Below are 26,010 nucleotides of genomic sequence, written 5' to 3'. Positions count from 1 at the left end.
TTTTATGCACAGTGTGAATTATGATTCTAATCACCCCCAACCACAGCTGTCATGTGCATCTCAAACCAAACTTCCACTCTGATGGCCAAAACGAGGCCTGGGAGAAGCACTCTCCCTCCACTGGTGACAGAGACTGAATGGGAAGTTACCCTCCTGCCAGGTCAGAGATTTGCAAGGGAGGCCCATAGGTAAGGTGCATTACAACCTTCACTCCAGCTCCGGGCCAAGGGAGGGCTTTCCAGAGGTCAAAAGGAGTTCCATTGTCTTTAAAGAGTCCTGTTGGACTCTAGCAGCCTCAAAGGCAGCAGCCACTGTGAATAGTCATTACTTGATTTCCCGACGCTTGTCAGGGGCCAGAGGTCAGTGAGGGAGCCAATGAATTTCTTGACAATGCAGGTCACTTGGCTGTAGTCAGCATAACCCATCAGCTCTCAATGATCCATGTCAACGCATGAATAATGCAAATGACCAGATTACCCAAAAGTCGCTTCTCTTTGACTCATTTTATGTATCCAGATACTTGCAAATCGAATTTCTACCTGTCTAATGATTCTTGGCTTCAAAACATATTTAAATTAACGTGCTGTCCCACAGTACACAATGATGGCCGTGGATGGTGGTCCAGAAAGCAGCCAGCTGGGTTGCTGGAGAAGGCAGCGGAGTCCTCCTCTTACCAGGAGCAGCTCCCTTTGTGGCTAATTCACCTGTGGGAAAACAAAAATCAATGATCATCCTAGCACACCTCTCAGGGCCAAGGATTGTTCAAGTTATTCCACAGGAAAAACAACATAAAGGTTAGGTGATGTTTTAAAATCTCCCAAGAGAAGAGTGGCTTCACTGTCTTGGACCATCCAGGTATCCATGTAATTCAAATGCAGCTGTGGCTTCCAGAGGGAAGGGCTTCCCCCTCGTGGGATGGAAATGCTGCTGGCAAAGCTAAGAGCTGTCTCCTGGGGATGTGGTTCTTCTCTCCCAGGGCTTCACAGATGGGAAGGGAGCCTGGTGACCTCAGAACAGTGACTGCAGGCCAAGAGCCCACTCCAGGCCAGGCACCGTGCTAAGTGCACACTTCACCCCACTGAATCCTCGCACCAGCCCCGGATACCGGCTGTCCTGTTATCCCTGTTGTATGGATCAGGAAAGGACAGCTCAGAAAGGTTAGAGAGCTTGCTCAAGTCACACAGCAGGTAAGGGACTGAAGTCTGGTAAAGCCGGTGCCTCCTCGACTCCGCCGGGGGAAGGAGCACAGACCTCCGTGCTGCACTGACCTGCTTTTAGATCCAGATTATGACATTTTAGCTCGGTGACTTCAGGCACATCGCTTCACTTCTCTGAGCCCCAAATTTCCCACCTGCAAAAAGAGGTAGGCCTGGTAAAATCTACTGCTCAGGGTCGTTGCAAAGTGCCTGACCCAGAAGCAGGTTCGTTGTAGACCTCAATAAACGGGTGTGATGGCAGGTGGCGTTTGCCTGGATGTGACCGACTTAACTCAGGAAAGCTGCACCTGCTGCTGTGTCAGACTCGGGCATGAGGACAAGCGCAGAACGCACGCCCCATCCCAGAGGCCAGAGGATCTGTCAAGCTGGCAATGGCTCTAGACAGGGCAAGTCCATCTAACCGGCACCTATCAACCTGTCTTCTTGCTGCAGCTCTCTGTCACATCTGCTTAGTAACTGCTCTAAGTGGTGTCGCTCTGGGCTGCACACCATATTTGCAGATACGGAGGACACTGCTTTTTTTGGTAACTTCTGGAAAACTCAGTTTATGCAGTGGCCAAATCTGCCATACAGCTACAGTAGGACTTAGTTAATCCGTCCTGAGCAAATGTGGGATTAACCACAGGAAGGAAGGAAGGAAAGAAGGACGGGAGGGAGGAAGGAAGGAAGGGAGGAAAGAAGGAAAGATCCAGCATCTGGCAGGTGGATAAAGGAGGAAGGGGAGAAGGGTATGAGAGCAGCTGTGCATATATGCCCTGCCTTCTTTCCAGCCTGCAAAGATGGCATTTTCTTTTCTTTTTTAAACAAATCTATGTCTGTATCTTTTCCTCCTGGTCCATAAACCAGGACCTGGAAGGTTCAGATCATGCTTTCAGGCTGGGAGGCTCTGAGCAAATCTTGTCCTTTCCTTCTGCTTCATTTTATCTCAAGTTAGTTAAGACAAGGTTGGACTTCTCCTTCCTTCTCCTGGTTGGATAATGGAGTCCCTGAAACTACTCTTGTTGCTGTCGACTCCCAGGCTGAGTTTGGAACAAACTTCCCAAGAATCATAGCCTAAATCTGAGTGGGTGAGAAGGAGGGAGGTGGAGCAGGGAGCCACCAGACTTTCTCCAAGCAGGGCCAAGGGCTCCCTTCCCTGGCTCTGGGATCACAGTTCATTTTTGCCTGTTGGCATCTCAGGCAGGGTTTGAATGACGTAAGAGGAACTCCAGGATAACCAGGCACTAATTGCCCAAAGTTCCTCTTCTCGACCTCTCTTGTGACAGGAAATCCTTTACCAGCTCCTCCTCCTGAAAAGGCCCTGCCAAGGGCTTCTGGGAGACCCTGTAGGACCACGTCATATGTACTCACATTGAGTCTTCATCATCTTTGGCTCCCTTAGTCAATGTCCAATAACCTTGAGGTTGCTTTCAGGAGGCTTGTTGTTGCCCATGTTGACTATGTCCCTCATGAAGATGCTGATGGTTGTGCCAGGGCTGCTGTCTCCCAGCACATCCAGCAACTTCCAGACATTATGCAGAAGCAGGAGCAGATCTGACGAGGCTCCAAGTGCACTCCTTGTGCTTTGAGCCTCATCAATCCTCTTGGAGAAACAGCCCTTTCTGTTTCTGGCCCGAACCCTTCCCTTCCTCTGCAAGGGCACAAAGCCCAGTGCCAGGGTAGAATAAAGATCTTGCACCATCCCCTCCGTCGCCTCTGTCTCTTCTTCCCCTGCCTCCCATTCACAAAATAGTAATATCAATGCCTCCTTTCCTTAGCCATAGATGAAGTGCTCACGCAGTTCAATTCATGCAAATGAAGCCTTGGGGGAGTGGAGGGTACCTATCTCCAATCGAGTCTTGATGCCCAATACATAGACAGCATTGGTCTCGGTGTCCTCTGATGGCAGATGGGTGTGGGCATCTCTGTCTTTCCCTTTGGGGTTCCAAACATTTGGGGTTCTAAACATTTGCTCACGCCTTGTGAAGGGAATTTCCCACCAATGCCTCTGGGTCATGTTCTGTCATATATTTAGTTGGGCATGTAGGTAGTAGCATTTATGGGATATCTACACTAGGGTGGACCTATTCTCATACCAGTCCCAACTCTGTCTTCCTACTTCAACGAGTTCCAAAATCCCTCTGCCCTGGCTTCCCCTCCATATCACCACCACCACCACCATCAGATATCATCTCTCTTAGAGAAACAACCCTTGTAGTCTATTAGCTATCAGCTATCGATAGCCTTCCCAGAGGGGTTTGCATTTCAAGAGGAGACTCTGGAAGACTGCCTCACCTCCAAATTGCAAAAGAATGAATCTCTAATGGTGGAAGGTCAAGCATCAGTGACAGACTGGTGGGAGCATGATTTTGGGATGGAGGTTCATCCTGTCCTCTTTAAAATTGTTACACTGGTGTTTCATTCTTCTGCCTGCCACTAAGTTGTGTCCTGGCCTACAGGCTGCAGAGAAAGCATGGAGCTCCAGGGGTTAAAAAAAAGAATAAAAGCACCGAGCTGGAATCAAGAGACTCAAATACTAGTCCCAGCTCTATCGTGAGCTGCTGAAGGCCATGGGGTAGGAGGTGTCAAGACAAAGAGCCCTGAAAACGGCAGAGGGTGGCTAAGGCCTGTCCCTGCCCCCAGAGCCCTTTGTAGTTCTGGTTTTCATCTCCTCCTCTGGAATGTGAGAAGTCTGAACAAGCTGAATTTGTGGATCCCTTTCAACTCTTCCATTCTGTTATGGTGAGCCCTGCAGCTGGCATTCAGAGTAGGGACACTGTCCCCAGCTCTCTGAACACACAGGAGAAGAAGGAAAAAGTGTTGGGAAAGCTTGTGTTCTGAGGGCTCAGGCGCTTGAGCCTCAAGAACGCCCAACCCTTCTTATCCTCAAAGTGGTTTCTCTTTAAAAAAAGAGGACAAGCTGTAAATATCACCTCCTTCTCTTGAGGAGCTCACATGCTCGTGGTCTCCTGGTAGGCATCATCAGTTTTAAAATATTGCATTCAAACAAGGCTTGCAGAGAAGGTCTCTCTGGCTGGGAATTTATGGAGAAATATGCTGGCCAGGGTTTTCCCACTATCCATGCACATGGAAGGGGCGTACCGGTGAGATGCATCTGTGGACTAGTACTTCCAGTTATTTGCAAGGCAGATGGCCATAAACGACTCCCTGTTCCCCCCTCAACTTCCTCTTCACACTCGCTGCCCTCTCCTCCTGCCACCAGAGCTGCCTCTAGTTCTGCTCCAATGCTTTCAAATGGCTAGATAGTGCCTGAAACAGGAATCAAAGATCTGAGGATTAAACCCGACGCTAACACGTAACATATAAAAACTCTGTACAACAGCTTCAAGAGGCCCTCTTATTCCTGGGCAAAGATGACACAAGGCCACGTGCACTCAACGCTGGCTGGGGCAGTGGGGAGAATTCTCAGGCTGGTCTTTTCTCTAGGTCCAGTGGCTCTGCAGGAGAGTGACCTAAACTTTCTTGGCCAACAGCAAGAGAAATGCAGGAAAGCCTTCCCAAGAGATGCTACAGTAGCTGCTTCTTTGGGGATATTAAGGAAAAAAAAGCAAAGAAGACAGTTATCTGAAGAAAATTATTTAAATTCAGTCCTGCTTAGAGCCAGGAGGCAGGACATATGACTTTGAGGGCCCCTACCAGAATGCTCAGTCTATGAATATAATAAAAGAACTAAAAAAATATTAGCCAAGTTCCTGGGGCTTTTCTGGGAGCTGGGGAGGAGCTATAGATCAAGGCCCATCCAGGTGAAGAATCAAGAAAGACTCCCCTCCACAGAGGACCAGGTCAGACCCTGACCGGGAGAGGCCTCCAGGGAGGCACAAACTCATGCCTGGAACATTAGCCCCACTTGGCTTTCTCAAACATGATTATGCAGAGGAAGGACATTTGAGGGGAAAAAATTACTTTAATAACATGTGAATTTTTAAGGAGCTTCCGAACCTTCCTCCATGGCGAGGCCTGCCAGAGGATCTGGACCACTTCCCCGTCAGAGCCTGACGTGCCTGCCTCGGGCTCTGGGGCCCTGCAGGGCAACCCTTCACGGCTCCTCTCACACCCACCGGGAGGGTTCCCAAAGCAGCACTTTCTGGGTTTGCCTGGACTTCTGCCACCTCGAGCCTCCTACAACAATTTCTATTTCCTTCCTTCCCAAGGCTCTCAGGGCCTCTTCCTGATTGGTCTTCCCCCTCCATCCAGCAGAGCTGGCAGCGTCGCAACTTGCCAGGCCACTGGGCAGAGTCCTCAGAGGCCCAGGCCATGCTGCCCTCTGTTCAGCTGGGCATACACCCGACGTTCTGAGCTGGATCTAAGTCTGCCGTTGTCCTGCTTTCCATCAGAAAGAGCCACAGAGGTGTGTTACTGCAATCCAGAGCGTAAGTCCGGGGAGAGAGAGAGTTTCCCCAGCTTCATCCCCTCTGAACAATCATGGGATGGATTTGAGAATTTAAGAGATAGCAAACGTTTAATGGGATGGTGGCAACCCCAGCCAGGTAGCCACAGCACTTTAGGCTCCAGAGACGAAAGCGAGGGCTTGGACAGGACTGCGAGGATTGAGAGCATGAGGGCTGGGAGCATTGCCAACACATCAGGCCCACCCCACACTTTAACACAGTGAACCTGCAAGGACAGCACAAGATTAAGAGACCTTGTGTGTGCACAGTGGCTTCTATCTCGCCAGTTGTCTTAGGGAGATGATGTCTTCCTCAACCAGGAGTGAACTACTTGAGACTGCCTTGCTCCATCTAAGACAGAAGCATGTACAGTTAGCAAAAAGTAGGTTCTTGACTCCCACTTCTTTTATTTTGCTTTTTTATGACCTCTAGTAATTTTTTTTAGTGGAAGCCAGTGGACGGTAAACTCTTTGGGTCCATAATGTCCAAAATGACTCTTTTCCACCTGCACACTTGAGACTTCTACACCCCCACAGTTGTGTGCATACAGTTCCAGTGCCTTTTTGCATCCAGTATTACCAGCGAGAGGTCTGTTGTCACTCTCCTTCTTGTTCCTTTTTAGATCATCTTTCTCTCTCTCGAGAAGTTTTCCTTTCTTTCTTTTTTAGTAGCGTTCCTTTAACTTTATTATTGCGATGTATCTAGTTATGGGTCTTTTCTCATTCATCCTACTTGACACTTGGTCATCCTATTTAAACTTGGATTTTTGCCATATGTTGTTTCTTTTCTATCTTCTTGTAAATTTTCTTGTATTATTTCTTTTCTATTTTCTTCTCTCCTTTCCATCCATTCTATCCTCCTGAAATTTCTTATAGACAGATGCCAACATATCTGAATATGTTCTCCATATCTCAACTTCTCTTTCTCTATTTCCATCTCATGATCCTTTTAGGTGACATAAGAGAATTCCTCAGTTTCATCTGAGGACATATCTAATTTACTCCTCAGTTATGTCCACTCTGCTGGTCCAGCCCATTTTTCAGTTTTTAAATTCTGTTGTGAACATTTTAAGTTTCCAAGGTCTCTGGCTGATTTTTTACAAATCCAATAGCTATCCTTATCCCAAAGGCTCCAGAAAAGTCTTATTCTGTTTATACTATTAACATTTGTTTGCATATAAACTCTTGTTTACTGCACTCAGTACCTTTTGCACAGTATTAGTTTTCCACACATTTTTGGTGAATCTTGGTTACATGCTCATTTTTGTATCAGAAAGTCCATGTCAACCTGGTCAACAGAGGGAAAGAGTGAGACGTACTGTGGGGCAGGTTTTACTTCAGCCTGTCCAGCATAAGCAAAGGAAGGTGACTGCTGTTGGTAGAATGAGCCAGTAGAGAGTATAGAAGAGGGAATCTTCCTCCTGGGTTGTGTCAGCCACCTGGAGTACCACTCTGCCTCCCTGACCCAAGCATCCAGACCCTCTCCAGGGCCCACTGCCTGCCCTGAGGGGCCAAATGCAGAGGTATGGAAGGATTCACCTGCCTGCCTGACCTTGCTGCTAACCCCAACTACTTCCCCTGTCATGTATTCTGGGCTTCCTTCTGCCCCATATCTGCCACTTCCAGGCCTGGGACACATTTTTAGCAATCCTTCTATCAGGATATTTGGAGCTGTGGCTTCCTTCATCAATCTGATCTTGACTACTTTCCATCCTTCATGGATTCCTCAGTTTCTAATGCACCAAGGACATCTTTCCTTGTTTCCTAGCACTGCTTATATTTTTCAAAGTATATATTCTGTCATTTCTTGGAATTTTGGATGGAAGGGTGATATTGTCAATTCTACTTAATCTCTCATCTTGAACCAAAAGACAAGATATATTCTCAATAAAGAGTTGTTGAATGAATGAATGGATTCTAACGCCTTGCTGTAAATTTTATTTAAAAATCTTCTACATTGAAAAATAATTGTTGATTCATGGCTTAGTGACTGATTTCAACATGCCCCTCCCCTCCATTTTAAGCAGATGCAGAACTTGGCATCAGAGAGTAGGATCTTAGTCAGGCTCCAATTGCATAGCTGCCCATGCCTTTCCCTATTGTCCCAGATTTTCCAAAGATTGGTAAATTGAAAAAAGACTAATGTTTTTCATTAATAACAGATGCCCACAGGACCTAATACCCATTGGTGGCTCCTGCTTTCAAGTACAACTTTGTAACTCTCCTGAAGTACTAGGAAAATTTGGATTCCAGAGAAGGGGATGGGTCTTTGACAGCACATGAAGGAGATGAAACTAATCCTCTTCCTCCGCTGCCTTTGAACTACACAAAGATGCTCAGTGATAGTCTCATTTTATGTCATCTGAGTGAAATTTCTGCCAGGCTACAAGTTTCTGTCCTGCAATTCACACTCACAATCTGGGAAGCAGTCACAGCCAGCAAAGGCGCTGTGGCTTCCCGCAGACATGGAGGGGCCGAGCCGAGGCTCTGTGGAGCAAGTCCCTGCATGGGCTGGCAAGGTGGACGGTGTGGCATCACATACAATCTCACAGGGTTTGATCCTCATATAAGGAAGATTCCAACTCCATTGGAGAGTTCAGTCTACCCCTTCTCAGTGTGGCCCCTCAACTCTCCAAGACCCACCCTGTCCTGTGCTCAGGGTCTAGCTAACTCCCATTCCCATGAAAGCTCTCCTGGGGCCCCCCAGCCCATGAGGAATCTTCTTTCCCTTTAAACTCTCAGCAGCATTATAGACAGCGTCACTCTGACACCTCATCTTGTAGAATTGTGTCCTACTTTAGCCAAAAGTTACATCCAACAACTGTGATTATGCAGAACACAGCTTAAGGGAAGGAAATCACTCTCAGAAAAGTAGGGAGAACAGTTATGACATTGTCCATGCAGCACTCCAACCACCAAGGCAAAGCTTATTACCCTGAAGTTGAATACAAGGTAAGCTTGCTCATTGGACAAAAATACTTCTCCTGTTCCTGGAGTCCATGTTCAGTTCTTAACGGTCACAGCCAATTAGAGTACAGTAGCAGCGAGAACAGCTAGGACTTGACACCATGAGAAATGACTGCCAGTGGTCAGGAAGAGAGAAGCACCAACAACCAGACAAGGTGGGGGCATCCCAGGAGAGGTCAAGTTAGGACCACACCATTGAAAAAGAGGAAATTGTGTGCTGTGGATTCTGTTTTCTAAAACGGAGGAGGGTAGTCTTTCAAGATCTCCGTCAAAAGTGTTTAAATAAAATGTTTCAGAACTTGAAGAATATCCACTGAAGAAAATGCAGGCATGTGGGGCACTCCATGTCAAATCAAATGCATGAAGAAAGCTCTTGACCGCCTCCCCCCTCCATGTGGCTCAGGTGCTCAGCCACCACCTGGCCACGCCTCTTGGTCGCTCACCTGTAAGCTCCCAGAGGACAGGGTCACATATTCTATTTTGTTTCCTGCTCTATGCCCAGACCAGTGCTGAGCACGCAGAAGGTGCTGATACACACTAGTTGAACGAATGAATGAACAAACGCATCTCAGTTCTGATCCCTGCCTCTAACTTTTATTTCTAGGCTTACTGCCTTTCATTGTTCTGAAGGAAGATTAGGAAGCGGATTTTTTAAAATAATTTTTGAACAACAAGGAAGCTTTGTAAATAAACCACTGCAGCCCCAGTCTTCATTACCACCCGTCCCGTAGCTTCCTCTTCACTTCCAGCAGGACCATAAGAAAAGTTTCTTCTCACCTATAGTCAGTTACATTCCAGGCTGACCCTACAAATATAAGCTTCTGAAAAAGGAAAAAAATACAGGATGCTGATTCTCTTAAAAATGCTGCCTGATTTCTCCAAGACCTCGGTGGGCCTTGTGGGCCAGCTCTTAAGACACCTCCTCCCTCCACCATCCGCCAAGCAGACAGACTTGAAGTGTGGACCCTCTCCAGCTCACAGTCCTGCTGCATGCTTGGATGCTCACGCCCGGAAGCTGTCACAGCTGCAGACCCTTTGTCGGGCGGGAAGGAGAGTCTGAGAGGTTGCTGTCTGTGCTCCGGGGAGGCAGCCCTCAGCTCACCATCCACTCAGCCTGGCTGGAGAGGACTCTGCCTGCGAGAGCTTTTCTGCAGGGACACATTGGGTCTGCCCCATCTCATGACCTCCCTGCACAACACTGAGAAAGCTCCTCATCCCAGAGAGAGATGGGAGAGGAAGAGAGAACACGTGTGTGCTAACAGACACGGTGGAGCTTTAGTCTAACAGCCTCCAGGGCCAGCGACCTTCCATATATATGCAGACCAACTCACAGGCACTTCCCTGGTTTGCTGTTTATATACCTGCCAACAGCAAAACCTAACTCAAACCGAGAGCCAGACTTGAAGAAATGGTCTCCCTGAGACCAGCGGGCTTCGTCCCCCATCGCCCAACAGGCCCACATTCCTGCCACTCCCCATAGATGAGAGCTCAGCCTTTTCAAAAGGCCTCTGGAGAAACAGCTACGGCCTCCCTCATTTCCAAACACCCTGACTCCTCAGCAAGGAGTGCTGATGTGTGTCTAACCTAAGCCACTCCCACTGCTAGCTCAAGCTCCCTACGTGCGACTTGCTGGGCTCCCTTAGGGCCAGAAAGCCTTTTGAGCCTCTGCTCTGCAAGCTCACAGTACTGGGAGGGAGGATAAAGGAGCCTTTATCAAACTCGGTCTTAGGACCACTTAGCTAAATGAGGTCTTCCCTCTATAAAGATGCCTAGATTCTTACTAAACAAAGCATATGACTCCTAAAGCTCTGCTGAGCACCCAGCCCAAGCCCACTCCTTAGCAAATTATCAGAAGCCCGACTTTAAAGGCTCTGACATTGAAAAGGTAACTAAGATCCTTTGTAAGGCAGAAAAGTTCTCCTGAGGCACAAAATGTGTTCCCCTTCAGCCCCTTTCCTCTACACACATCGTACACCCACAGGACGTGGAAGCGAGAGAGCATCAATAACAAGAGTGTTCTGGGGGCGCCAGGTTCTGGGAGGGGAGGGAACACAGTGGCTGCCAGCACCTCTCCCTCCCCAGGAAAGGGCAGCCCGAGACGCCAGCTGCTGGGACCTGGGAGGAAGGCAAGCTGTCTTCATCAGCGGGGCAAGGAGGAACAGCCGCCACTTGGGCTTTTGCAGGACAACGAATGGGGGTCGGCGGTGGAAACATGTCTGCAGCTTGCTTGCAATCTGTCTCTACTTCTGTTAGAGACCAAGAGCAATGACTACCCCAGCAATGTCTGAAGACTCAGGAGACGGTGGCGGCACTCCTCAGACGTAAGGACCCTATGGGGTGGACAGCTGGCAAGAAAGCTCAACCCAGGTCATTAGGTAGAAGAACCCCCCGGGGGTCCCTCTAACTGAAAGCAGGCAGGTTCGCTCTTGAACTGATGGAAAGTGACATTCACAGGCGCTGACGAACTGATTTTAAAACAAAAGCTAAAACCAGTTTGGTGGCCAAGGTCAGTCCTTGCCTGACAGTCCCTGGGGCAAATGTCGGCAATTCTCCCAGCCAACCAGAATAAGAATAAGAAAGCATGCATGTCTTCCAGGACCTTGCTCTGCATCTCCTCTCTCAAATTTCTTCTGTCCCTTGGCCCCCAACGCCACTTCTCATGACCACCACCACCCCGGTACTCAGAGACATCCCAGGACCCTCCGAGGCCACTAGGTTTGATGTGTACAAGATGCAATGAGAATCCAGTCTCCTCCCATTACATTTCCCTTCTCCCAGAGGCCAGGCCGTCAGCCGGATGTGATGGGAGTGACCTGGGTGCTAATTCTACAGGGCACCACTCTGCCAGGGAGCCCCGCCCTCAGGGAGCCTACAATCTGATGGGCTGACGCCCGACTCCCAAAAGGAACAGAAAAATAAACAAGAATGAGAGTCTTACAAACAAACACACAATAAGAGCAAGAATTCCAGTACCGCCTGAGTGGAATTCTGTGTCTGAGTTTGTTGGTGCCTGAGGTTCCTTGCCAGGTACTAGGGATATAAAGATAAGTAAGACATGGTCCCTACCCTCGAGGGCATCCCAGCCCAGGAGGGAGCGCCTGAGAGAGATGGGCACCGCAGGGCGCCGAGGTGAGGGCCTTGACAAGGGCGGAAGCTGCACCGGAAGCATTTAGGAGCAGCGGCCAGTCTTGGTGAGCTCAGGAGAAACCTCCAACAGGCGATTCCTGCGGAGAACCCTAAACAGTTATGAGAGTTAGTGGAGGAAAGAGGAGGATGTCAATGGGGTGGGCCCAGGGGCTGCCCCAGTGTGACCTGGGTGGAGACAAGGAAGTGAGTACAGGTCTTGGGGGAGGACAGCAGCTCAAGAGGCCAGGGCAGAGGGCACCAGGGGACAGCCACCAGGCAGGAGGCTGAATTGGGAGTGTGCTGGGAGAGGAAACAGTGGTCCCGTTTGCTGCGTGCCTGCAATAGCAAGGCATTTTGCTAGAGATAAAAAGATACAAAACAAAGATGTACGTTACCTCATTTTATCCTCATGGCACCCCGTGAAATAGTCACATTACCCTCATTACATACATAAGAACACGGAGGCTCATAGAGGTTAAGTAACTTCCTCAAAGTCACACAGCAAAAATGCTGCCAGGATTGGAACACAAGTCTGAGTCCTGCTTGTCATGCTCATAGCTACCACAGGATGGGAAGGGCCTTGGACACCCTGCTAAGGAGTTTGGACTTTATCCTGAAGGCATGGGGGAAACCTTGAAGAATTCTATGCAGGAGGATGGCCTGAGCAGATTTGCATTTTCAGAAGTTCATTCTGGCGACTGTGTGCAGAATGCAGCTGTGGGAGGGCCCACAAGCCAAGGCCAAGAGAGTAGGCAGGGAGGCTGCTGCATAAACCCCAGCAGGGACGATGGGCTCTGGAGTGCAGTCCTGGCAGCGGAGATGAAGGAAGAACTCCACAGACAGCAAGAAGGTAGAGTCAGCCGAGCTTGGTGAAGGCCAAGTGTGGGCGTAAAGAAGAATCAGCACCAAAGATAAGTAGGGGCAGCAGAGAGAGCCCCCAGTGGGGTGAGTCAGAGTTGGGCCTCACATAATGGCTAATTTGGCCAACTGGTTGGTTGGACACAATATTTACCAAGACAGGGAATAAAAGAGAAAGAGCAGGGTGGAGGATGAGGGAAGGAATTCAGTTTTGGGGATAGCCAAGAGGAGATGCCCAGTTGGCACGTGGCTACACAGATCTGGTCCTCAGGAAAGACACCCAGCGGGGCCTCCATTCCATCCTGCCAGACTGGGGCAGTCATCAGCATCACAGTAGCATTGGAAGACTTGAAGAGAATCAGCTTGCCCAAGGAGAACGTGGTGACAGGGAACAGCAGAGAAGACGTGGAACTCTGGAAAACCCTAATTTTTCAGTGAGGTGGACAGAGGAAGAGGATCTCAGGGAGGAGACTGAAAAGGCCAGCTAGAGAGACAGAAGGAAAACCAGGAGACAGCACTGTTGGGGAAGTCGAGGCAGGAGAGCAGCTCGGGGGTGTGTGGTCAGTGGCATCCACGAGGAGCCTTCGAGGCATTGAGGCCTGAGAAGCAGTGTCCAGTGGGCTTTATGATTGGAGGTCAGCGGTGATTTCAGCCGAAGGAGTGGCACGGAACGTTCGTGCGAGGGGGCTCTGTGAAGTCCAGACTGTGCGGGTTGAGATGCGAACGGCCTCGAGGGGAGGCTGTGGCCACAAGCTCTGCAGACCATACTTGCAAGAACGTTGACCGTAAAGAGGAGCAGTGATGGGTCATACTTCATAGGGACCCAGCGTTGAAAGAGGGTTTTGTTGTAATTTTTATGGAAAGAACCAGGAGCATGTTTAAATGCTCATGAGAAAGAGCTGGCAGTGAGGAAAGACACAGGCTGTGAGAGAAGGACCATACATGGAGCAGGCTCCCTAAGGCGCGGCCGGCAGGGTGCATGGACGTGTGGGCGAGTGTGAGCTTTACTCAAAAGTATGGGCTGCCGACCTTTGTTCTGGAGGAGCCACCAGGTGGAGGGGACAGGAGGGCCAGAGAGTGAGGCAGGTCCTCCCGTAAGGAACTTTACTTTTACCTTGAAGGAGGAGGTGAGCTTGCTGGGAGTTGACGTTAGGGAGGGGCGAGTTAGTAGGAAAGAAAGCTTAAGGAGCCAGGCGAGGGGTTGTCATAGCTGCTGCAGGGGCAGGACTTAAAGCTGGCCAGGGACCAGGGAGGGACTTTGGGGCAGCACCGAGGACTAAGCGCAGGTTGGGAATCCTGTGCTGGCCTAAATTCAAGAGGTTGTGTGATCTTCAGCACCTCTCAGCCACCCCAGGTAGGAGCAGAGAAGGCATCCAGCTAGACTGAGTCAAGGTCCACCCCTCTGTGATGGCTGAAATGGACAGTGATGAGGCCAAGGAGCTGAAGTGGTACAAGAGTGGTTGAAACCTGGGTCATAGAGAAGCAAGTGACGACACAAGGGGACTTATTGGGAGTCTTGGGAGGAAATGGAAAGACTGAGTCCTTGATGTTGCGTGTGGCTCCAAGGTCACAAGACAGAACTGCAAGGACAGGAAGTTGGGATGCAAGAGATAGGCACATCAGCCTAAAGAGGTGGGGCGGCGCTAGGTGGCGAGGAGGCAGCGGGGGAGTTTGACTGGAGTGACGGACGTTCTTGATTATGGCAGCATTGCCCCAACCGGTGCAGAAGCACGCACAGCCGCAGTCAGCTGTTCACTGGAGCTTCTCTGGGAACCCGTGCCTTTCCCCGCCTGGAGGTTCCCCTGTCCGCACTGCGTCACAGACTGGGTCTGCAATAGCCTGCTTGGCAACAAGCCGGCACACTCTGGACTCCAGAGCTGCCTCTAGGATGAGTGAGGGGTAGACACGTGGAGATGCTCCCACCCTTGAATCAGAAGTCCCTCCCACTCCCATCCCAGGACCTCCTGTTCTCCAATCCTGCTGGCTCTTGGCTTTTGGCTTTTGCCCCCAAACTGACCCACCGACTTGGTCTCTGACTCTCAGCCTTCGTTTACTCTGTGTAGATTTTGGCACTGCTGGTGGTGGTACCCTCATATTGGACCTGGTCTTCCTCACTCTTTCCCAAGGTCTGGCTTCTGGGACACAGCCGCCCGCCAGACTTTTCACCTAGCCCAGGCTGGAACCAATACTTCAGTCCCCACACTGCAGCCTCACTAACTCCCTTGGAGGTGAACATGGGACAAGCCACTGGGGTCTGGACCTGCCTTTCATGTTCCCTTCTCCACAGTCACAGCCAAGAGGTCCATTTCCCAATGGTCCTGTGCACCCATGTCCACATATGGTAAAGGAGCCGCTGCTACCTGCTGGTCCCCTTGAGCTAGCCTAGTAAGTACGGCTCTCAAAACCAGGCCCTCTGTGTCAGACCCGTGCTGGGAAATATACGGTCACTTGGACTTCCCAAAGAACCTTGAAGCAGGCACTGTCCTCATCTTACAGCTGAGGAAAGGGAGGCTCAGAGAAGTTAAGTAACTTGTCCCGATGTCACACAGCTTACAAGTGGCAGAGCCGGGATTCAAAGCTGGGCCTTTCTTCTACCAAAGAGGGGCACCTTGACCTTCTCCTAGCTGGCTTTCCTTCAAGGACAGATGGCAAATTCATGCTTTCATTATTCATCCATTCATCCATTTATCAAAAATTTAAGCATTTGCTAGGCTCCAAATATTTGTTTGAAAGTTGGAAATGTTAAGTTTAGCATAAAAAGGAAGAGGTTGGGATGAGCTGAGGTGTTGGGTAAACGGGCCCAGTGAGCCCCATTTCTCATGGCAATCTGCACAGCATCTCCTGGAGCCAGAAAGAGCTCTGCAAACCCTTCCTTGTTCACCTTCTCTTGTTCTCACTTACAGAACCAGAAACAGGATGCGAGGGAGAGTCGGGGTGAGGCAGTGCCCCTCAGCCCACCACTGCACCCTGCGGGGTCCGGCTCGGGAGACGGGCCTCTGGGCACTGGTGTCTCCCACGCATGCTGTAGGGCCCGTGGCATCTCTCCACAGCACCCCCAGTGCTTCCTATTTCTCATGGCTGGGACAGAAGTTCAGGCCCCACATCTCAGGAGATCTGCCATTACCCCCTTCACCCCCTCACACACGCTGCCACCCTGCCACCAACACCAACAGTCTCCTTCCACACAGGAGACAAGGCTGTCAGGTGTGGTCCTGGTATGCCACCTGCAGCTCACTGGACCAGGGCTGGGCTCTGACCTAAGGACAGCCCGTCTTTTGGCCAGCCAGTGACCAGGAGGCAGCCTAGCAGCAAAGTGGCTATTAACAGGGGCCATGGTGACAATGGTCTAACCAAATTCTTTCTGAGAAGTTTGACTGCGAGAGAAAAGGCAACTGGTAATGTGACTAGAAGCTAAAAGACACCAAGAGGAAAGCCGCAAGTGGCAGAAGCCGGGGATAAGCAGGACCCGCATGCCGGCAGAGAGTGGCGGCGTCAGAGCAGGCAGGGACGAAGGAGCGCAGAGCCGAGCAGCGGGCGGAGGAGTCACCAGATCCCAGAGCAGCTCGAGACCCAGAATCCTGCTCCAAACTCCTGGAAGCCGGCCTGTCCTCAGTGTCTATGGAGCCCTGAGGCTTGGTGGCCTCCCGATTTCCAGAACTATCCTTCCAGTAAAACCCCATTACTGAAGGTGACCTGAGAGGGTCTCTGTGCCCCTATGAGAGCCTGACTGATACATGGCTCCTTCCGTCTGTAGGGGTTTGCAGGAGGGCTGGCTGTAAGCAGGGCTGGGTGGCCATACTAGGGCTCTTGGCTGTTTTTTTCACTCCATCCTGCCCCTCTCTTTCCAGCCAAAAGAACAGCAGACTCCAGAGCTCAGGCTGGACCCCAGGCCGAGGACTTGCCTCTCTGCCCACTCGTCTCTGGAAGTGCTGTCACTGTGACACCACCCAGGCACCTCCCTCACTGCCACTCGCTTCCCCGTGAAGAAACCGCCATCCCTCTGCTCCCGCAGCCCACTCAGCCTGGTTATAGTCTCCCAGCAGTCAAGACACGGGCCACCAGCTCCTGGTCTCAACCCCTGGGCACCACCAAGTGTGGCCGCAGTGGAAAGCCACCACGCCAGAGCGGGGTCTCCCCTTTAAGTGTATCTTTCCAGTAGAAAGTTTGAACTTACGTCTTTAAAAACTCCTAAATGTTTATTCTAAAAAGCAGGCCCTTTAGTCTCCCAAAAAGTGCCCCAAAGCCTGTCCCAAGCCGGAACCTAGAGTCCCTTGCAGTAGCCTGAGTATGGAAATGGCGATTTAGAGCTAAGGGGCTTATCCACGTCCGCCAGGTTGATGCTAAGCTGAAACAGGGCTTCAGTTCTCCTCCCCCTCTGTTCCCGAGCCTCCCTCTTAAGCCGCCCCTGGACACAACTGTCCGCCAGAGGCAGTGGTTCATAACGGTGCATAGCTCCTACATTCTGAGAAACAGCATTCAAAGATGTGCTCACCTCGCACCTGCCCCGTTTCCTCCACCCAGAAAACTCCAGTGGATACGTCCCTGCCAGCGAAGTCTGCCCAGCCTTACTGTGGAGGTCAGGCGCACACGTGCCTCCCACTCACTGAGGAAGAAACAGTGACAGGGAGCCTGGTGACAGGGCAGGTCTAGCCAGGACTCCCACAGCTGTCCCAAGCATGGCCCCTCTCTCGGCACCCCCTCCCCTCCACTGTAGCTTAGGGCTCTTCCCAGCCCTCGGGGTAAGAGGCACATGGAGTTTTTCAGGGAAATAACAAACATTAGTACAACTGGTGCAGTTGCCACGAGATCCCAGATGCCCGGGAGATGGAAACACTGGGCATCCGTGCTCCCTGGGGTTATCGAGGGAGACGGATACAGCAGCATCTCACTCTCCAGCTTCTCTGCGAAATGAGCCATTCCACATGCATGATCTTTAGCTAACTGAAATTCAACATCAGAATATTCGTATTTCTTTAAAAGATTGGTGATTTTGAAAGAAATTTTTTTATATAAATTTATTACCTGTGACCCACTCCTCTGCCTTCTTAAACTAAGCATTTGAAAATAATGTAAGCTTTTCATGATGACTTACTTGGGGTCATTAGCGGGAGTGCCCCTTGCTGCGCTGATGCGCAGTTCCCCCAGAATGCACATGTCTTAGTCATCTTTGTGTCCCTCAGCCCCAGGGTGGCCTGTGGCCCAGCAGGGGTGTCGGATGCCTGGAGGCAGGCAGAGCTGGCTGCTCTGGATGGCTCTGCTTTGTGAGGAAAGCTTTCCTTCTCATCCAAATCCTCTCTTGGTATCAGGTTATCAGGTTGCTAGACCTTGATACATTTTTAAACATTTGTTATTGAGATATAGATCACATATCATAAAACTTACCCTTTTAAAGTGGTTTTCAGTATATTTGCAAAGCTGTACAACCATTACCACTATCTAATTCCAAACATTTTCATCACTCCCAGAAAGAAATCCCATACTCGTTAATTGTCACTCCCCATTCCCCCTCCCCCAGCACTGGCAACCACTAATCTACCTGCCATCTCCCTGGATTTGCCTATTCTGGACATCTTCATAGAAATGGAATCCCATGCTCCATGGTCCTTGGTATCTGGCTTCCTTCATCTAGCTTAATGTCTCGAGGGTCCGTCCATGTGTCAGAACTTGTTTCTACCCCTCCTGCTCCTGTTTCTGAGCATTCCCTCCACCTCCTCCCTGGCATTTCTAATCTTTTGTGAGCATGACAACAAAACTTGTTAGAACGTGTGCAGGACTAGAGCAGGTAGATCTTGTGTAAAACTCTTGCCTTCTTGTAAAAATTGGGGGACTTTTATTTCAGATACTCAGAAGTGTTGCGTGCTTGCTTCCAATATCTTGGCTATTTTCTCCATGGCCAAGATTTCTGGAAAGTGGCTCCCAGAAACAAAAAGTATCAGTATAAGAATCATTCACTTCATTTCCACTGTGCTGTATATTTTTACCAATCCTTTCATAACTATCCTCTATTTTGAGTTTCCCAGCAGGATGGAAGAATCGGTACACGCGAGAAAGAGAAAGCATCTCCTGATGTCCAGGAACTGCCCTGATGCCCCACCTACACTCCACTTTACTAGGAGCTGGGTGGGCACTAGAGCATGGTGTTCTGTTGGACATAATCTCACAGAACACCAACATCAGACACAGGCCCTCTGTGACCACAAGGGAGATAAAAAACAAGACTGCTTCATAATTTTGTCAAAGCACAGACAAAAATAAGATCATTGTGCAAATCACAAAAATATCAAGCACCTCCTTGTGCTTCTACTTGTGGTAGAAGCAGCTACCACAAGTCGCTGCTGCTTCTTTACCAATCGCAACTTGAACCTTGCTCCATTCTCACCATCCAGATAATTATTAAGATATACAATCAGAACATTATACCTCTTTATTGATAATATTCAACCCAGAGAAAGGCCTCACCTTCCTAAACCCTCCCGAAAATCACCAGACACAAGCCCAAATCTCATACGTTCTAACACCCTCTTTACTAGTGTGCATTGTTCGTTCTTGCAACAAACCAGTCAATAAAACCAACTTGGTTGAACTACAAGTGTGTTCTTGGCAGTTTTTAACTAGAGAGGATTGGCAGAAACGGAGGCTCCATTGAGTGTCAGCAGAAACGCTCATTTCCTTGAACCAAGAGCCCCCCTACCTCCACTACGGTGTTCACAGCTGAAAACTCTTGCGTCTCTGCCTGTTTGAGGCACCACGCGGCCCACAGCTGAGGTGAGCTCAGGCTGAACTGAGTTCCGCTGTCTCCTTGAGGCCCTTGGCTTTGAGCTTATTTTATAGGAATAGGGTGATCTGCTCAGATTTGGATTGCTCCCTGGGATCCTCCCACATTGCTGTCTAGCCTTCTAATAACTTCTCCTATGTCTGTCTGTCTGTCTAATGTCTCAAGCGTTGTTTATTGGCAAGTGAAAAGTTGACAGGAAGAGCACAGACACAGGCCCAGGAAATCTGGGCTTGAGCTGGTCTCCCAGGTGGGGTAGTTCGGGACATCTCCTGAGACCAGCATCTTTGGGACAAACTTGACCCCCGGTCACCATTTCAAAACCTTGCAAAGCCTTCCTTCCAGTCTTGTCTTCATGTTGTTCTGGGGAATGGGTTTCTTTAAGTTCCATCTGCCTGGGATCAGGAAGAGCTTTGGCCGGCCCTGATTGGTGACAATCAGCTTCTGGCCTTTGACAACACTGCAGAGACACACAGTCTCCTTACTGTCCTGGTTCTCTTGGGATCATCTTCATCTAAAACGGTGCTCTTCTGGGCCTAACGCCTGCTGCTGTCATATTTTCTGTCGTGTTAACTCATCTCCTTATTTCTCTGACACAATTTAAGAGACAGTTTGGAATTGCAGTGGCCACTTGGGGGAATTTTGACACAAACAAGATTGTTCATTTGAGAGGTACCATGCAGGAAGTGAGGAAACCCTCGTGAAGGCTTTGTTGTGTCTAAAATAGAGCTTGTTTCGTTTACTGTAGGAGACACGACCCCTTCTCCTTTATCTCCACACTTCAGGGGTTCGTGCGTGCTGGCTTTTTATCACACAGCTTGCTAACACTCTCAAAGGACCAAGCTACCGTCTAAAACAGTATCATGTCGCTTGCTTTTGAGTGTATACATCAAAATCTGTTTTTCTGTCCCTAACCTTTTTTTACCTCTCCTTGCAGAAGGAACTTCACTAGTCATATAGTGATAATTTCGTAATTGTTAGAAGACAGCTCCCTCTAATATTTTGTTTCTATTTTTCCCTCTCTCGGGAAACTGTAAAGATAACTGATCAAAAACACTATTCAGTTGTTATGTGTACATTCTAGGAATATCTCGAGTCCAGATAGTCAAAAATGTCTAAAAAGGAAATTATTCAATTGCGTTTCTTTTTGTGGACCCTGAAAAATACATTTACATAATAGTCTTTTTTTACTATATTTGTGAGATAATAAGAAAAAGTTTTAGCTCCAAGAGAAAGAGTCTTGGGCTTGACTCAGGGTCTTCAAAAAATTAATTTACCATATACAAATATTGTCAGTATAATATTTTGCTTTGAATAAGGCCGTGGTTAAAGTTCTCATGATTCAAACTTCCTAAGTTTTCTATATTGGTTTTATGATGCAAGTATGTCACACCGTTTCCATGACTCGTTTAAAAATAAAAGTTATAGATACATACATATAAAATTATATTCAACCAAATAGAACCACGACAGTGGCTCCCAGGGAGGGTGTTCAAAGGGCCTTGAGACTGGTTCATGTGCGTGTCACCTACAGCTTACGACTATATTTGACTCCTCCCTGTTCTCAGTATGAGCTCCCCTACCTTCCTTCTGTTATTTTTGACTTTCTGGAGTCATCTTCCACTTAAGAAAAAACAAAACCCTTGTGTTTCTCTAACCTTAGCTACTGCTCTGAATTTAACTGATTTTTGACAAAATTTAATAACTCTTCTTTAAGCACTTAAGAAGGCAGAATTCTTTCCAAAGGTCCCTTCTGGTTCTTAAGTTTCCCTCACATAATTAATCCCAAACTTGAGTCTTTAAAAATTGAGCTTTGACTCCACTTCCACAAGATGCTTCTGCTGAGGTGATTACGGCCCCCTCAGCAAAACCGAGCCCATCGAGAATGGGAACTGGTGCTGGGGCTTGTCTAGCTACAAGGGTCAGTCTGTTCTTGCTTTGCAGGAACTGTGTGACTCCACTCAGAGAATCTGCCCGTCTTGAGGAACAAGAAACTGGCTCACCCCTGCTGTGCTCAGAGATACCTGTTCTCCAATTGGCTCTGGACCCCACTGGGGGATTACTTCCTCTGTGGACATCAGGCTCACACCACCTGCCACACACTAATCCACCCTGTGTATTGAGGATGGTTCTGAGAGACTTTCAGAGGCCGCAAAAATTCCCACCCCTCCACCGGACCAAGTTTCCCTTGTATACTCAGCAATCTCCAAAAGAGGCGAGCACAGAGCACTGGGGAGAACTCTTCACGCACGCTCTGGGAGCTGCCGTTCCCCCAGTGAGGATTAATACAACTGGGAAGATGATCCAAACTTGCGTCTGACTCCAACAAACACACAGATGACAGCAACTTGTGCTCTAGGAACTCAGCAGATCAGTGTAGACCTCATTAGCCAGAGCTGGCTAATCATGGATGATCCCAGCCCTGAATTTCTTCCTAGGCAGTCGAAGAGACATCTATATTACAGCAAACAAGGCTTGCTTTCCCTATGTCAACACTACAGGACGAGTAGTACAGTATGTGACTAGGTAAAAGAAGCCATCCAGCTCCTGAAAGCAGACCCAGATGGATTCTGGAACATGTTTTCATTGTCTGAGTTTGATAATCCAAGTCCCTTGGCTTTGAGACCTGCCACAAGAACCAATCCTCCTTTCGTTTCTAATGATTGCCTGTGTTGCAGTTGGTGAGTTATTCTGCCCAGGGTCTTGGGTGCCACTGTGCAGCTATTATCAAGTCACAGGAACTAGCAATTCACCTTGCAGCAAAAGAACCAGAAAAAGACTGACCCCTCATCCAACTACACACTCCGTTCTCTGGACACCCTCCTGATCTTGATCAGCAAAAGTTCAGCAATGGGCAAGATCTGGATGTCAAAGATTAGTGTCCTACCGCTTGACTCTGTCTCCCTTGGCCAAAAGGAAGAGTCTTTGGTTGGAAGGCATTGACACATTAATTTATCTATTTTTTAGAAAAGGAAACAGAGGCTCATAGCGGTTAAATGACTTGCCCAAGTTCACACTGCTAACCCACAGCAAGGCCAGAACTTGAACTCAGGTTGTCAGAATTGGGAGGGGATCAGAGCCAAGGGCACCCTGTTGAGTTGCCGCCCTCAGTTCGTATGAGAGGGAAGAGAAACTCGGGGATCCTCTGGCTGCCACGCCAGAGCTGCCAGCATCCTCACTCACAAATCCACAGAATGTCAGAGCTCAAAGGACTTTAGAGACCATCCAAATCTAACCTCTCAAAGTTTATAGATGAGGAGACGCAAGCCTAGAGAACAAAAGTCATTTGTTCAAGGTCACAGAGCAAATTAGTGGCAATGTCCAGACTTGAGGCAAGCTCACCAGAGCTTGGCACACTACGACATCCTGCCCCTCATCAGTGGCAGGTGCGTTCACCCCTCCTGGGTGCTAGAGCGTGTTATCTTCCGCTTCGTTGCCCTTCCCATTAGGAAGAAACATCTCCAGACTGGGGTGGCCAGTTCCTCCCTATCAGCCATGGGAAATTTCTCTCCTGGCATTTTAGTTAGAAGTGTCAGCTAGATTTCTTAAGTGTCTGAGGCTATCTCGGCCACGGAGATGAATTATGAAGGAACTCAACTCTTCTGTGTACATGTGCACAGCTCTCCGTGGTAAACAGAGAGTGAGAAGCAGCAAATAGGACACTAGCGGGAGGGCAAGTCAAACTGCTGTCTCCTTTTAAACACTCTCAAGTAGTCCTTAAATCCACCCATGCAATAACCTTCTAAATTCACTCTCAAAACTGAGACTTCAAATTTCAGGGTCTGTTTATAGCCAATCATGCTACTCCCTTGCTCAAAAACCTTTGATTACTCCCTATGCCTTCAAAATAAAGTCACAAAGCCTTAACCCATTATCCACAGTCACCTGTGATCTGGTTGAAATCTACATCTAAAGCGAGCATCCACTCCTTCCCCTTCAGTCTGCCTCCTGCAGACGACGTGCACCAGAAATAACTGCTGCTCTTTCTGAACCCCAGACCTGTTCTCTCTTGACAATCACATGCAGAGACTGGGGTACATGTCTTCTCTTCCCTGAGGACAGGGTCTCTTTAGTTTTTTTTATCCCCACCTAGCAGAGAGCCCAGCCTACGATAGGTCTTAATATTGAGTAAATGAATGAATATGTGCTTGGAAAAATTACATTTATCTTCCCCCTCCATGCTTGGGAAGAACCTACTACTGAAGAGAAAACAGATAATGTCTCGAAATTTTCTCAACAGAATATAAACATAAAGCTCAAATGAGGCAGCAAGTTGAAGAAAGTGAGCCACTGCTTTATTTTTAGGATTTTTTTTTTTAAAGAAGTACACTAACAGTAAGAAACGCATTACATTAGGAGTTGAGGAGATGGTATTGACCATCTTCGCGGTTTGTGCACACTTTTTAACCAGGATGCATGGCTGGGGAAACAAAAGAGCCTCTTTGCCTGTGTAATTTTGTTCCCTTCCTTTATCGCTTTAAATAGGCAAGATGTGGTTTGCATTCCTTTCACCGCTAATGTTGTTTGCTTTGTGTTCCTGAACAAAAATAACTTGCGGTTCATATTGCTCTCAAAGGTTGGTAAAGATCCCCTCCCCCTTAGGCATTCCACTCATTTGTAACCGATCTTGCGTGTTGCTGACGGAGGCCCCCTCAGCCCCCTATCTTCTGTGATACAGCAGGAGGTGGTGGGTCTAGTTATGTTAGATACCAGGTAGTATCAGCATCCTTTAACCTCACCATGAGAACCCTAAAGCTGGAAGGATTATCTCGGACACACAGTTGCTCTAGGCAAGAATGTGCACCAACATCCCAGGAGTGTAAACATCATCACCATCACCATTGTAAGGTGATGACAGCTCTTTACAGTTTACACATCTTTTTCCTGGTTTTTCTCCCTCTTAATCATTAAAAGCATCCTGCGAGATAGGTGTTACTCTCTAGAGCCCAGCCAAAAATGTTAAATGGCTCCTTCTGGAGCACACAGCTTGGCAGGGCCAAGATGAAAATGGAAATCCATTGCTTTTTTTCTCTGTGCTGCAGCAAACCTCCGCTGGAGTTTGATAAAAGTCCCACTTCTTGGCAATATGGAGAAAAAGCAACTATAACCTTCCTTGATATTCTAACCTAGCTAACAATCTTCAGCCCAGAGAAAATCTTCTGAAAGTCCAAGACAGAGAAGTACACGTGCATATCTGTATGTGTACACGTTCATCCATCAACCGTACCCTTCGATCGGAAGCCAGAAACGAGAAAGAAATTCTCAAGGTAACATTGTTTCAGTCATGAAGTCTCACTTTCAAAGCCAGTTAAAATTTGGTTCAATGTCTCCACCCTCCCAGATGTCTCCGATTTTAACATAACCAAACCCTGGACCCTAGAGTCTTTCTTCTGCTAATTTCACTCTTTCTATATATACTCTCCAGGGACTTCCACTCTTACCACCCTCCAACAGGGATTGATCCCTAAACTTGTGCAGTGATTAATGCTTGCCATAGATTTTCCATCTGCCTGCAGCTACATTGCAAGATCTCAGGGGAAAGAAGCAGCTAGGTCTGTCTAAGAAATATATTTCTCTTACTTAACAAACTGGCTTTGACCAGTTCAGCCCAAAGTTATAGTGTTGTTGGATGTTGGCTGCAGTCAAGGGACCGCTGACCATCCTTGAGCACTTTCATTCCTCTGCACACGCTCTCCTTGGCTTCCACCTGCCCCTGCCAGCAGCTCTTCATAGGACCAATCCTGACACTCAGCGGAGCACACAATGGGATTCCTGATGAGAATAAATGAATGGGCCCAACTCCCTTCTCTGTCTGAAACTTGAACTGCACATGAGAGGACTTCCTGCTCCAAGATAGGAGGGAAGACATCTCAGAAGAAAGAGAAACTCACACCCGCTAAGGACGGGGTGCTGTCCAATAAGGTCAGGGCAGGGCTGTTGGCAGCTTCCGTTAATTCCGTTGGGGCAAGCAAGTGGCAATTGGCAGTTAGTTCTGAGGTTGAGCTGAGGATGCTGGGATGGATTTTTAAGTGAACAGTTGGCCCTTACATCAAGAGCTTAGCTCAAGTGCCCAAGGAAATGGAACAGCAAGGAGAAGGGATATTTGCAAATAATGCCAAAACCTCTTGTTAGTCTTTGGCTTCCATATCCTTCCCCAAAACCTTAGCCCAAGTGCTAAGTAGCCCAACCTTTCCATCTCTTCTCCATTTCTTCATGATAGACGGTTCTACTTATAGAGCAATAGCTGAGAAGGAGAAGGATAAAGGGTTATAAAAATTGCTCTAGATAATCTACAAATGTTTAGCTGGAATTGGGTCATGGATCACCAGATCTAAGCTAGGTTTGTTGGGTCAGTGACCTTACTAACTTGTTGGCTCAAGAATCAACAGAGGAGGTGTTTAATAAATGTTTGCTGGATGGATAAACAGCTAAACAAATTTTTACCTGAGGCTGAAAACTTCCTTCACCAGCACAAAAGGGAAGCCCCCACATCCTAAGGCCACACCTGCTGGAAAAAAATCCAGCTTGTCAGTCTCAGGAAAAAGTGGGCTAGAGGAAGCAAATCCCAAACAAGGCTAACACAGGGACTTCCCGCCTCCTCTTCCTGCCTTCCCTTCCACTGTGGTGCTGAAAGCCCGACAAGGCCAGGTGTCGGAACAGCCACAGCAGGATGTAGAAGAATC

The 26,010-nt window shown here is 48.5% G+C and overlaps 1 long non-coding RNA gene across 2 annotated transcripts; it reads right to left on the bottom strand.

Annotated features, from left to right (window-relative positions):
• LOC138924639 (uncharacterized) lies at positions 1–25,216 on the bottom strand. Of its 2 annotated transcripts, none has more exons than XR_011439660.1 (3): positions 24,908–25,216; positions 1,269–1,351; positions 1–704 (listed from the first exon to the last, which is right to left on the bottom strand). It is a non-coding gene; the product is annotated as an uncharacterized lncRNA (long non-coding RNA). The 2 variants fall into 2 exon arrangements; XR_011439659.1 differs by lacking the exon at positions 24,908–25,216 and adding an exon at positions 2,568–4,867.
• Positions 25,217–26,010: the final 794 nt, after the last annotated feature.

This window comes from Equus caballus, chromosome 6 (genome assembly GCF_041296265.1).
Source record: "Equus caballus isolate H_3958 breed thoroughbred chromosome 6, TB-T2T, whole genome shotgun sequence".
Taxonomy (NCBI): Eukaryota; Metazoa; Chordata; class Mammalia; order Perissodactyla; family Equidae; genus Equus; species Equus caballus.
Note: the sequence above shows the minus strand (reverse complement) of the source record. Positions and strands in the feature narration are given on the sequence as shown.